We start from the raw sequence: 13,077 nt of genomic DNA on the forward strand, positions 1-13,077 counted from the left end.
TTTTTTGAGGGACGAAGTCTCGCTGTCGCCCAGGCTGGAGTGCAGTGGCGTGATCTCGGCTCACTGCAACCTCTGCCTCCCGGGTTCAAGTGATTCTCCTGCCTCAGCCTCTTGAGTAGCTGGGATTACAGGCGCCCGCCACCCCACCCGGCTAATTTTTGTATTTTTAGTAGAAACAGAGTTTCGCCATGTTGTTCAGGCTGGTTTTGAACTCCTGGCCTCAGGTGATCCACCGGCCTCGGCCTCCCAAAGTGCTGGGATTACAGGCGTGAGCCATCGTGCCTGGCTAAAAAAAAACTTTAATGCTTTTTTATCTATGCTTTCAAAAAGTGTAACTTCATTACCTTTAACAAATACCACTCCTGCCTAGCTCAAAGTTTGTGTAAAGAGAGAATAATACTATAGATGTGAAACCAATCTGAAAGCTGCTGGGTGCGGTGTGCACGGGGACTATGCTTGTTTTGTCCCCCACTGAGTACCCAGCACTGAGCATAGCCCTGACATGTAGTAGGTGCTCCGTGAATACTGGCTGGAAAAAATGCTTCAGTCATCACATTTGCACTGGAAATCATCATCCTCGACACAGCAGGCCCCTTTTGGTTCTGATTATGCAAATTGGGTCCAGGTGTCTCTCTGAAGTCAGAAAATAAACTCCACATTGCAGGCCAGAGTAGAAAATGCTGCCGTTTCTTGCTGAGTCATCAAGGAGGCCTGAGAAGTTAAGATTAGGTTCTGCCAGCAACAGTTCACATGTAGCTAGAAGGAACTAAAGCTTGTGTCACTGGTATATTGAGGCAAAAGCTTCCAAAATTCCACTTGAAACACTGTTTTATAATTACATATTAAATACCAAGGCAAGGGTGGATTTTTTTTTTTTTTTTTCGAGGTGGAGTCTTGCTCTGTCATCCAGGCTGGAGTGCCGTGGCGTGATCTTGGCTCACTGCAACCTCCACCTCCTGGGTTCAAGCAATTCTCCTGCCTCAGCCTCCCAAGTAGCTGAGATTACAGGCGCCCACCACCACACCCGGCTAATTTTTGTATTTTTAGTAGAGACAGGGTTTCACCATGTTGGCCAGGCTGGTCTTGAACTCCTGACCTCGTGATCTGCCCACCTCAGCCTCCCAAAGTGCTGGGATTATAGGCGTGAGACACTGTGCCCGGCCAAGGGTGGAATTTAAAATTGCACACAACAGCTCTCTGGCAAGAGTGTGGATGCATCCTGTGGAAACTGGCATTTTTGAGGGTCTGGAGCAGGGTGTCTGAGCTATTGACCCTATTGACACTTTGGGAGGGATATTTATTTGTTGTGGGTGGCTGTCTAGTGCACTGTAGGATGCTGAACAGCATCCCTGGTTTCTATCCACCAGGGCCAGTAGCACCACTTCACGCCATCCTAGTCATGACAATCAAAAATGTCCCCAGACATTGCCAAATGTTTCCTGGGTGGGGGATCACCCCTGTTGAGAAGTACTGGGCAACAGCAATATTTCTCATGCTAACAAATCAGCACCCATTCATTTTTATTAAGCCCCTGGTAGGCGGCAAACACTCTATTGGGTACTTTGATTCAAAGCTCACAGATAGGAAAAATGGTCCCCACTTTACAAATGAAGAAGCTGAAAGAAAGTAACTTGTTCAAGTTGAGTGATTGAATAAATTAATGAATGTCTGACAGCTAGTGTGGTCTTGGTCACAACCAGCTCTTCTGGTTCCCTAGCTGGAACCCTGAGCCCTCCAGAACTGATTCACTGCTAATAAATATCAATTACTCTACAGATAAAGGAAGTGAATTTGGACTGAGGGTGCCTGGAGGACTCTGAGAAAGGGCTCTGACAAATGAACTTCCCCAAAGCAAACCCTCTTTCCCGTCTGTGTTAAAGTTGGTGAAGATAAAGATGGTTTTCTAGATAGTGGCTCTGGGGACACACTGAAGACTCAAAGATTAAAATGTCACCATGTTTCAGCCTGTTTCAGCTTCTACTCAGCTATGACACTGCTTTTATTTATCATTGCACTGTTTTCTTCATTGGGCTGTGAGGGTGGGCATGGGGACCTGTTATTCATTTCTGTTCCTGCTGGTGCCTGGCATGTAATGGGCACATGTTTGTTGGGTGAATGAATGGATAACTGAAGGGACAGAAGGGGGAGGGAGTGTGTGTTACCTCTCTTTGCTCCCTGTAAGCCCTCCCCACCCGTCCATCCTTGCTTTGCCAGACCCTTGGCTAAGAAAATGCCAGCCAACACTGTGTTCTCAAGTGACTCTCAGTTCTTAGAAACAAAATGATGGAATTTCAGTATTGGAAAAATGCTTAGACATGACCTCATCCCTACCCAAGCTGGTTCATGAATCATCCCCATAAAATTCCTGGCATGCCAATTAAAACCATTCAGCTGTTCATTCATTCTTTCATTTTGCTGAACATTTGTTAGGTACCTATATCGTTCTGGAGGTAAGGAAGGATGATGATGACAATGATGACCTTGGCCTCAACGAGTCTGCATTTGTTTAGATATGGATTAAGCTGATGAACCAAAGGAATCCCCAAATTCAAAACATAGTCCTGCATTGCTTAATGACGGGGATACATTCTGAGAAACGTGTGTCGGGCAATTTCAGCATTGTGCAAACATTGCTGCACAAAGCATAGAGAATACTTACACAGCCCTAGGTGGTGAAGCCTACTATATGCCTAGGCTGCATGGTCTAGCCTACTGCTACTAGGCTACAAACCTGTGCAGCATGCTACTGTACTGAACACCATAGGCAACTGTAACACAATGCATTTGTTAACACAAAGTATTCGTGTATCTAAATCTATCTAAATACAGAAAAGGGACTATAAAAATAAGGTATAAAATAAACAATAATAAACTTGGATAGCGTACTTACAATGAATGGAGCTTGCAGGACTGGAGAGTTGCTCTGGATGAGTGAGTAACTGGTGAGTGAATGGGAAGGCCTAGGACATGACTGTATTATACTTTAGATTTCAGAAACTCTGTACACTTTGGCTACACTCAATTTATAAAAACATATTTTCTTTCTTTAATAATAAATTAGCCTTAACTTACTATAACTTTTTTTACTTTATGAACTTTTTAATATTTTTAAACTTTTTGACTCTTTTGTAATAACATAGCATAAAACACAAACATACTGTACAGCTATACAAAATTTCTTTCTTTCTTTTTTTTTTTTTTTGAGATGGGATCTTACTCTGTTGCCCAGGCTGGAGTGCAGTGGCATGATCATAGCTCACAGCAGTCTCCAACTCCTAGGCTCAAGTAATCTTCCCACTTCAGCCTTCTGAATAGCTGGGATGGCAGGCATATGCCATCATGCCCAGATATATACATATTTTTTGTATTTTTGGTAGAGATGGGGTCTTGCTATGTCACTCAGGCTGGTCTTAAACTCCCAGACTCAAGTGATCCTTCTGTGTACCTCAGCCTTCCAAAGTATTGGGATTACAGGCACGAGGCACCACACTTGGCCACTTTCTGTCTTTATAACCTGAATCTATAAGCGTTTTTCTACTTAAAAATTTCTTTAGAACTTTGTGTTAAAAACTAAGACACAAATACACACATTAGCCTAGGTCTCACAGGGTCGGGATCATCAATTTCTGCTTCCACATCTTGCTCACTGGACAGTCTTAGGGGCAGTGACATGCATGGAGCTGTCATCTCCTAGGATAACAATGCCTTCTTCTAGAATCCCTCCTGGGGGACCTGCCTGAGGCTGCATCATAACTAACTTTTTTCTGCATAAATAGGAGGCACACATTTTAAAATAATGATAAAACTATAGTAAGTACATAAACTTTTAACATAGTCATTTATTATCATTATCAGGTGTTATGTACTGTATGTAATTCTATGTGCTAAATTCTATGATTGACAGTGCAAGGAGGTGTGTTTACACCAGTACCACTGCAAACACGTGAGGAATGCATTGTGCTACAAAGTCATGATGGCTGCTATGTCACCAGGAAATAGGAATGTTGAGCTCTGTGATAATCTTATTGTACATGTGGTCCATTGCTGCCCAAAATGTCATGATGCTGCACACGACTGTTAAGTGGTATCACCAAGACAGTGTCTATCCTCTCTTAACAGTCCAGAGGCAGTAGGCGGTCCAGGTCAGGTAGGCCATTCTGCTACATGAGGCTGTCCCAGACCACGGCTACTTCCTTCTGGTTGCTCTGCTACTCCCTGGAGTGCCGTCCTCCTCAGCAGGTCTTCAGATGGTCATCACAGCCTGCAGGAGTGGTAGGAGATGCGGTCGGTGCATATGTCATTTCTCACATCCTGTTGGCTGGAACTTAATTCCATGGCCACTCCCACCTGCAAAGGCAATTGGAACACCTAGTCCCTAGCCCCGTGGCCATGTGCTCAGCTAACAGTGGAGGTGTATGTTCTATTTGTAAAAAGAAAGAAGGGGTAAGTGGATACCATGAACAAGTAGGTGTCTCTGCCACACTGCCCAACTCCTTCATTTTTTTCAGTTTACAGATGGGGAAAATGAGGCCTATAGAAGGGAAGTGACTTCTCTCAGTGCACATGATGAGGCAGTGGCAGTAGAATTTTTTTTTTTTTTTTTTTTTTCAGACGAAGTCTCGCTGTGTAGCCAGGCTGGAGAGCAGTGGCACGATCTTGGCTCACTGCAACCTCCGCCTCCTGGGTTCAAGCAATTCTCCTACCTCAGCTTCCCGAGTAGCTGGGATTACAGGTGAGTGCCACCATGCCCAGCTAATTTTTGTATTTTTAGTAGAGACAGGGTTTCACCATGTTGGCCAAGATGGTCTCAATCGCTTGACCTCGTAATCTGCCCTCCTTGGCCTCTGAAAGTGCTGGGATTACAGGTGCCACTGCGCCCGGCCAAGCAGTGGAACTTTTAAGGCCTGTCTCCTGCCCTGTAGGCCACACACTGGCTACCTCAATATAGTCAGATGTTGCTTCACCATGGGACATGGTCTGAGATATGCGTTGTCACCACACGCCAAGATGGTACAGTTGACTACATGCCCAGGCTATGTGGTGTAGCCAATAGCTCCTAGGCTACAAACCTGTGCAGCATGAATACCCTAGGTAATTGTAACACATTGGCAAGTATTTGTGTATGCATACACAGAAAAGGTGCAGAAAAATACAGTAATCTCATCTCATGGGGCCACTGTTGGGTGTGTGGCCCATCCTTGATGGAGACGTCGTTATGTGTCATGTGACTGTGTCTAGTGCCTTTTAGTAAGTCATTGTTATCACTTATGCTACGTGTGGTTCCTGCTTTCTGAAAGAGGAGTCTCTTCTCGTTGATAGAAACGACTCTTTACATCACTGCTTCTGAGTCCTTTTCTTCAGGGAAATGGGTGGGTTCATGGAGCCTTTTAAAGAGCTGTGACAGATTTTGACTCTCTTCCTATAAAAATAACCAAATATGTGCAAGCAGACAACACATGCACACACACACAAGTTCAAGTACAGTTTCAGAGTGTTCATGACGACTCCCTTAAGCCCCTAAGAATCCCTATAAACCCAGGCAAGAATACAATGAAATACATTGCACGGATGTTGCGTCTGGCAGCTACGGAGCCTTCCTTCTGACCCAGCCTGGTTCACATTACAGCTAGAATTCTCCACAAACACTTAATTTGAGGTCACCATGGAGCTACTATGCAAATTATTTTAATGTAAGAACAAGAAGCTCAGAATTGCTGGGCTACCAAGTTCCCAACTATGAAAATGCCTCTAGGGAAGTTTTATAATGCCAAGAAATGCAGACACTCTACATTAGTAGCAATTTATGGACCCCTATTTTGAGTGAGCACTCAACGCACACACACGCACACATAAAGACTCTTAACAATAAAAGACTGCTCTTGAAGTTATTATTTTTAAGTCATTATGGATAATTTGCTATCTGAGTGAGATGACTTTCAACAACAGAACTGGATGTGCAAACTATTTCTTATCTTGGTGTGCGACAAAACAGCCTTTATCTTTTTTTTTTCTTTACAATGCACAATGCTGCCAAACAGAACATATTGAAATTGAGTGCAAGCAGACGGTATTTACTCTAAGCAAACCAGACTCAAGTTTTAAATAAAATAGGCTTAACATAAACGATAACAAAATCTGATATAGCAGACTCTACAAAATGGCTTGGCACAGAAGACGCCCTGCTCCAGGGAATCACATTAGCTTCTACAGCACGATCGTGTTACATAAAATTAAATGTTACGGCTTTAGGGTTTATGGCTCCAAATGCAAGTATGGTGATTACTTGATTGTGTTCTCAGCAATAAGAATAGCAGCCACAAGACTCTACTCATGTACATGTAAGTCAGAAAAAGAATCCCAGTTCATATTTCTGTGCCTACATTTGGGATTTGAGAAGTAACAAGAGTCATGTGCTCAACCCCTTGTTAGAGCCACAGGAGAACTTCTAAACCATAATTTCCATGATCTCTCCATAGTCTACGTTCTGGGAAAGCCAAGCAGACTCAGCACATGTAAGTAGTTGGTTTATATTTTATTGTTTTGCACATAATTAGAAGAACTTTATAAAACTTCATCCATCTGTGAGCCAGGCAAGAGGGCAAGACCTGGAGCCGACTTCATCTGGAGCACAGCTGACCCCCAAGTTCTGCCATTCTCTCTTGAGGAGACTGGATGACACTTAACATAGTGTAGGAAGTAGAAGGAACGTACTTACTTCAAAATAATTCTTCCAGACCGTGTCAGTGTTAGGTGACAAATTCCATCAGCCATGAAGAGCCATGGCTCGCATTTCTCGGGGTTTGCACCCTCAGCTGTCTGCTAAGGAGACCAAAGGGGAGCGAGGTAGAGTTTCACTTGTCATCCTTTGCATACCTGGAGGCTTCCTGATTGAAAATGAACCTTGCAGGGGAATGGGAGGAAGTCCAGTTTAGGGTGGCCAGGTTAAATGCATGATCCCGTCCCTGACAAAAAGCAATAGAGTAGCCAATAGCTCCTAGGCTACAAACCTGTGCAGCATGAATACCCTAGGCAGTACCTGAGTCTTCACTCAGATACCAGGAGGAGAAGGGAGCTCTTATCTGTTTTCTTTTAGTAGCAGGCTTTCGATTCCAAATGTTCATTGAGTCTCCCTTGTCTCAATCCTTTCCAATAATACCTGGAAAATTTCTTTCTGTGGATATTAGAGCTCTACTTGCAAGAGTTAAGAACTGGACTATTTGGAATGACAATGCATACATTTACTTAGTTTTCAAGCATATTTATTATGTATTATTCTGAACTGTGCATATAGTTTTGCTTATATCTCTCATAAATCTAGCTATATGTCTCATAGTCCTTGCAACAAATAATTCCTTTATATAGGACTGGACACCCAGAACACCTGTAAAGCTCCTGCTCTGCTTCCATGATATCTTAGCAGCCTGCTCTCTTAGGAGGTGGTGCATATACTTACTCCAGGCCAGGAGGGCCGTTTTGCTACATGAGGTTGTCCCAGACCATGGCTACTTCCATCTGGTTCTTCTGCTACTCCTCGGAGTGCTGTCCTCTCCAGCAGGGCTTCAGGCGGGCATCACAGCCTACAGGGGCGGAAGGAGAAGCAGTCGGTGCACACGGCATTTCTCACATCCTGTTGGCTGGAACTTAGTCCCATGGCCACTCCCACCTGCAAAGGCAGTTGGAACATGTAGTCCTTATCCCAGTAGGGCTACCTGTCTTCTCGGGCTCCCAGCCCAGTGTCTGACACATAACACAAGCTCAGGGCATGTTGGCTGAAGGAAGAGAGTAAGGAAGCCTTTCCCAGGCAGCAGTCCAGCCATTGCCTCCACATAGGTTTTTATCAGGTCCGTTTCTTGAGTTGTCTTCATGGCCAATAACAAACACGCACTGATGGTTTACAATTTACCAGGTGCTGGTAATCCTTCTAGGCATTTAATTCTCACAGCAGGTATTCTCGGAGGCAGGTATTCCTTCGCCAAAGGCAGTTGATCCAGCTCTCTCTCAAGCCCTGCCTCTGCGAGGGCTCTTCCTTCCCATCCCTTTCTGTCTAAGCTGGCTGCCTTCTCCATCTCCCCGGCCTCTTCCTGTTGGAGTCCTAGGGTTGATCCTTGCATCTCCAAGAAAACCTCCTCCAATCTCAGGGCCTTAAACATCATCAATATGCTCAGGACTCCCAAATTGTAATTCCTATTGTCAACTTCGCTCCTAAACCTCAGACACATCTGCCCAGGGACTGCTACACACCCACCACAGACCCTTTAAATTTAACATGTCCCAGAGGGGACTCCCAATCTCCTCCTTCCCTCCCTTCGCCCTGCCACACCAAAACACAGGGATCCAGCCCCACCCTCAGCCTCCCCTGTCTTCATCCTTCCAGTTGTTCAAGCCAAAAGCTTTGAGCCATCTTTGACTCATCTTTTTCCTTCCTCCTTCAACCAACCACCAGGAAATCCGTTTAGGTTTTCCTCTATTCAAAATATGTTCAGGACTGTTTGGGCATGCGGGCTCATGCCTGTCATTTTGGCACTCTGGGAGGCCCAAAGCTGGAGGATTGCTTGAGTCCAGGAGTTTGAGAGCAGCCTGGGCAACACAGTGAGACCCCTGTCTCTACAAACTTAAAATAAAAAGTCAGCCAGGTGTGGTGGTACACACCTGTGGTACCAGCTACTCAGGAAGCTGAGGTGAGAGGATCTCTTGATCCTGGGAGGCTGAGGCTGCAGTGAGCCATGATTGTGCCACTGCACTCCAGCCTCAGTGACAGAGTGAGATCCTCTCTCAAAACAAACACAACCAAAAAACCAAAAGCCCAAAATATGTCCAGGACTAGCCACTTCTCCCTACCACCCCAACCCCCAATGTGCTGATGCCACCAGCATCTCTTGCCTAGCAGTAGTCTCAAAGCCAGTTTTCCCCTTCATACCTTTGCCTTGCCTCAGTCTACTCTCAGCAGAGTTGGAGGGGCCCTTTAAAAAGATGTCTGTCATACTGCCCTGTTCAGAGCCCTCCAGTGTGTGCCCATTTAATTCAGAAGAAAGCCCCAAGTCTTTGAGCTACCTGCCAGGCGCTGCCTGAGTGGGCTCTGTACCTCTCATCTCTTTCATCTGCTCCATCTTCTGCTTCACACATTCTAGCCTCTGTGGCCCCCTGCAGTTCCCAGAGGAAGTCATGTGCCCTCCTGCCTTGGGGTTTTTGCACTGGCTGCTTCCTCTGTCTGTGATACTTTCATTCCTGACATCTGTGCAGCCAACTTCCTCACTGCCTTTTAGAGTTCCTTCTGGTGTCAGCTCAGTGAAGCTTCCCTGACCACTCTGCTTAAAAGTCCAGAGGCGGTTTGATAGAAATAGTATTGAATCTATAGATTACTTTGGGCAGTATGGCCATTTTTATGATATTGATTCTTCCTATCCATGATGATGGAAGGTTTTTCCATTTGTTTGTGTCCTCTCTTACTTCCTTGAGCAGTGGTTTGTAGTTCTTCTTGAAGAGATCCTTCATATCCCTTGTTAACTGTATTCCTAGGTACTCTTTGTAGCGATTGTGAATGGGAGTTAATTCATGATTTAGCTTTCTGTGTGCCTATTGTTGGTGTAAAGGAATGCTTACGAATTTTGCACATTGATTTTGTATCCTGAGACTTTGCTGAAGTTGCTTATCAGCTTAAGGAGTTTTGGGGCTGAGATGATGGGGTTTTCTAATTATAGAATCATGTCATCTGCAAGCAGAGACAATTTGACTTCCTCTCTTCCTATTTGAATACTCCTTATGTCTTTCTCTTGCCTGATTGCCCTGGCCAGAACTTCCAACACTATGTTGAATAGGAGTTGAGAGCTGTTTCCATCAAACTACCATTAACATTCTTCACAGAATTAGAAAAAACTACTTTAAATATCATATGACATCAAAGAAGACCCTGTATGGCCAAGACAGTCATAAGCAAAAAGAATAAAGCTGGAGACATCATACTACCTGACTTCAAACTATACTACAAGGCTACAGTAACCAAAACAGCATGGTACTGGTACCAAAACAGACATATAGATATCAATGGAACAGAAGAAAGACCACAGAAGTAACGCCACACATCTACAACCACCTAATTTTCGACAAACCTGACAAAAACAAGCAATGGGGAAAGGATCTCCTATTCAATAAATGGTGCTGGGAAAAGTGGCTAGCCATATGCAGAAAATTGCAACTGGACTCCTTCCATATACCTTATACAAAAATTAACTCAAGATGGATTAAAGACTTAAATGTAAAATCCAAAACTATAAAAACCCTAGAAGAAAACATAGGCTATACCATTCAGGACATAAGCATGCGCAAAGATTTCACGGCTAAAACAACAAAAGCAATTGCAACAAAAGCCAAAATCGACAAATGGGATCTAATTAAACTAGCATCAGAGTGAACAGTCAACCTACAGAATAGGAGAACATTTTTGCAATCTACCCATCTGATAAAAGTCTAATATCCAGAATTTATAAGGAACTTAAATAAATTTACGAGAATAAAACAAACAACCACATAAAAAGTGGGCAAAGGATATGAACCGACACTTCTCAAAAGAAGACATTTATGCAGCCATCAAACACATGAAAAAAAGCTCAACATCAATGCTCGTTAGAGAAATGCAAATCAAAACCACAATGAGATACCATCTCACACCAGTCAGAACGGTGATTATTAAAAAGTCAAGAAACAATAGATGCTGGTGAGGCTGTGGAGAAACAGGAGCACTTTTACCCTGTTGGTGAGAATGTAAATTAGTTCAACCATTGTGGAAGACAGTCTGGTGATTTCTCAAGGATCTAGAGTGAGAAATACCATTTGACCCAGCAGTCAAATTATTGGGTATATACCCAAAGGAATATAAATCATTCTACTATAAGGACACATGCACACATATGTTTACTGCAGCACTGTTTACAATAGCAAAATTGTGGAACCAACCCAAATGCCCAACAATGATAAATGGGATAAAGAAAATGTGGTACATATACACCATGGAATGCTATGCAGCCATAAAAAGGAATGAGATCATGTCCTTTGCAGGGACATGGATGAAGCTGGAAGTCATCATTCTCAGCAAACTAACACAGAAACAGAAAACTAAACACCACATGTTCTCACTCATAAGTGGGAGCTGAACAATGAGAACACACGGACACAGGAAAAAGAACAACATACACCAGGGCCTGTTGGGGGGTGGGGGATGAGGGGAGGGAACCTAGAGGAGGGGTCAATAGGTGCAGCAAACCACCACGGCACATGTCTACTTATGTAACAAACTGACACATTCTGCACATGTATCCCGGAACCTAAAGTAAAATAAAATAAAAGTCCAGAGGTCTGATTGATGGTTAATAGAGAGGGGCATCTCACAATGTTTCTCACAAAATCTCCATTTCAACACATCTGAAACCATCATTCACTCATTCCATCAATGTATATTTGTGAGGCGTCAACTCTGTACCAGTGCTGAGCAAGACCCTGGGGGCACACAGCCCTGGCTGCCCTGCAGGGCTCCTGGATGACAGGAAAGCCGGGTAGAAATCAGGGAGCAGTGCCAGGTGGTGAGTCAACGCATGACCTGGAGACAGGAGCTTTGCCACTGGGTAGATGTAGGGGTTGAACAGTGGCCCCCAATAAAACATGTTGAAGTCCTAACCCCTGGAACTGTATGTGTGATCTTATCTGGGAAAACAGTCTTTGCAAATGGTTAAAGATCTTGAGAAGAGATCGTGCTGGGATTATCAGGGTGGGCCCTCAATCCAGTAAGTGTCTTTTCAAGAGACAGAGAAGAAATGACACAGGGAGAGAGGAGGTGGCCATGTGAAGATGGTGGCAGAGACCAGAATTCTCCAGCCTCCACCCAAGGAATGTTTGGAGCCACCAGATGCTGGAAGAAGCATGGAGACTCTGGAGATTGATTTTGACTTCTGGCCTCCAGAATGGTGAGGGAATAATGTTCTGTTTTTTTTTTTTTTTTTTACTTGTTTGTATTTTGAGACAAAGTCTCACTCTGTTGCCAGGCTGGAGTGGAGTGACGCAATTTTGGCTCACGGCAACCTCCACCTCCCAGGTTCAAGACATTCTCCTGCCTCAGCCTCCCGAGTAGCTGGGATTACAGGCACATACCACCATGCCTGGCTAATTTTTTTTTTTGTTTGTTTTTGAGATGGAGTCTCACTGTTGTTGCCCGGGCTGGAGTGCGATGGCGCGATCTTGGCTCACTGCAACTCTCTGCAGGTTTCAGCAGTTCTCCTGCCTCAGCCTCCCGAGTAGCTGAGGTCACAGGTGCCTGCCACCACGCCTGGCTAATATTTGTATTTTTAGTAGAGATGGGGTTTCACCGTGTTGGCCAAGCTGGTCTCGAACTCCTGACCTTAGGTGATCCACCCACCTTGGCCTCCCAAAGTTCTGGGATTACAGGTGTGAGCCACCGTGCCTGGCCTAATTTTTGTATTTTTAGTAGAGACAGGGTTTCACCATGTCGGCCAGTCTCGAACTCCTGACCTCAAGTGATCCTCCCACCTAGGCCTCCCAAAGCGCTGGGATTATAGGCGTGAAACACCACACCTGGCCAGTTTCTGCATTTAAATCTTAGGTCTTTGCACTTCTCAACCATTTGAGTTGGCTTAGCCTATTTGTGCCCCAGTCTCCTCCAGAGTGGGGATGGTGACACACCTACCTCTCAGGGTTGCTGTGAGGATGAAAAAATCCATGCAGAGCGCTTGAAGTACCAGAGTCAGGCATATTCTCTATGGATGGGGAGCAGAGGAGTGAAGGGGTTGCTGGAGGTCCTAGTACCCTGCAAAGAGTTAGCACAGAGCTGGACATGCAGAGTTCTCAATACACATGCACGCTGTCACTGAACACTGCACTGCAAGACTAATTCCAGCCGCGTGGAACATCTCCCAGCATCTGCAAAGTGTCCCACTCTCTAGGCCTGGAGAACTTTGCACCAGTAGCCTCCTTTCTTCTTCCGACCCGGTTGATTCCTTGCCCTTCCAGTCTCAGCTCCAGCACCCTCTCTGGCCAATGCCTTCTTTTCTTTTGTTTTTTTTTTTGAGACGG

The sequence above is a fragment of the Pan paniscus genome, chromosome 3 (genome assembly GCF_029289425.2).
Source record: "Pan paniscus chromosome 3, NHGRI_mPanPan1-v2.0_pri, whole genome shotgun sequence".
Lineage (NCBI taxonomy): Eukaryota > Metazoa > Chordata > Mammalia > Primates > Hominidae > Pan > Pan paniscus.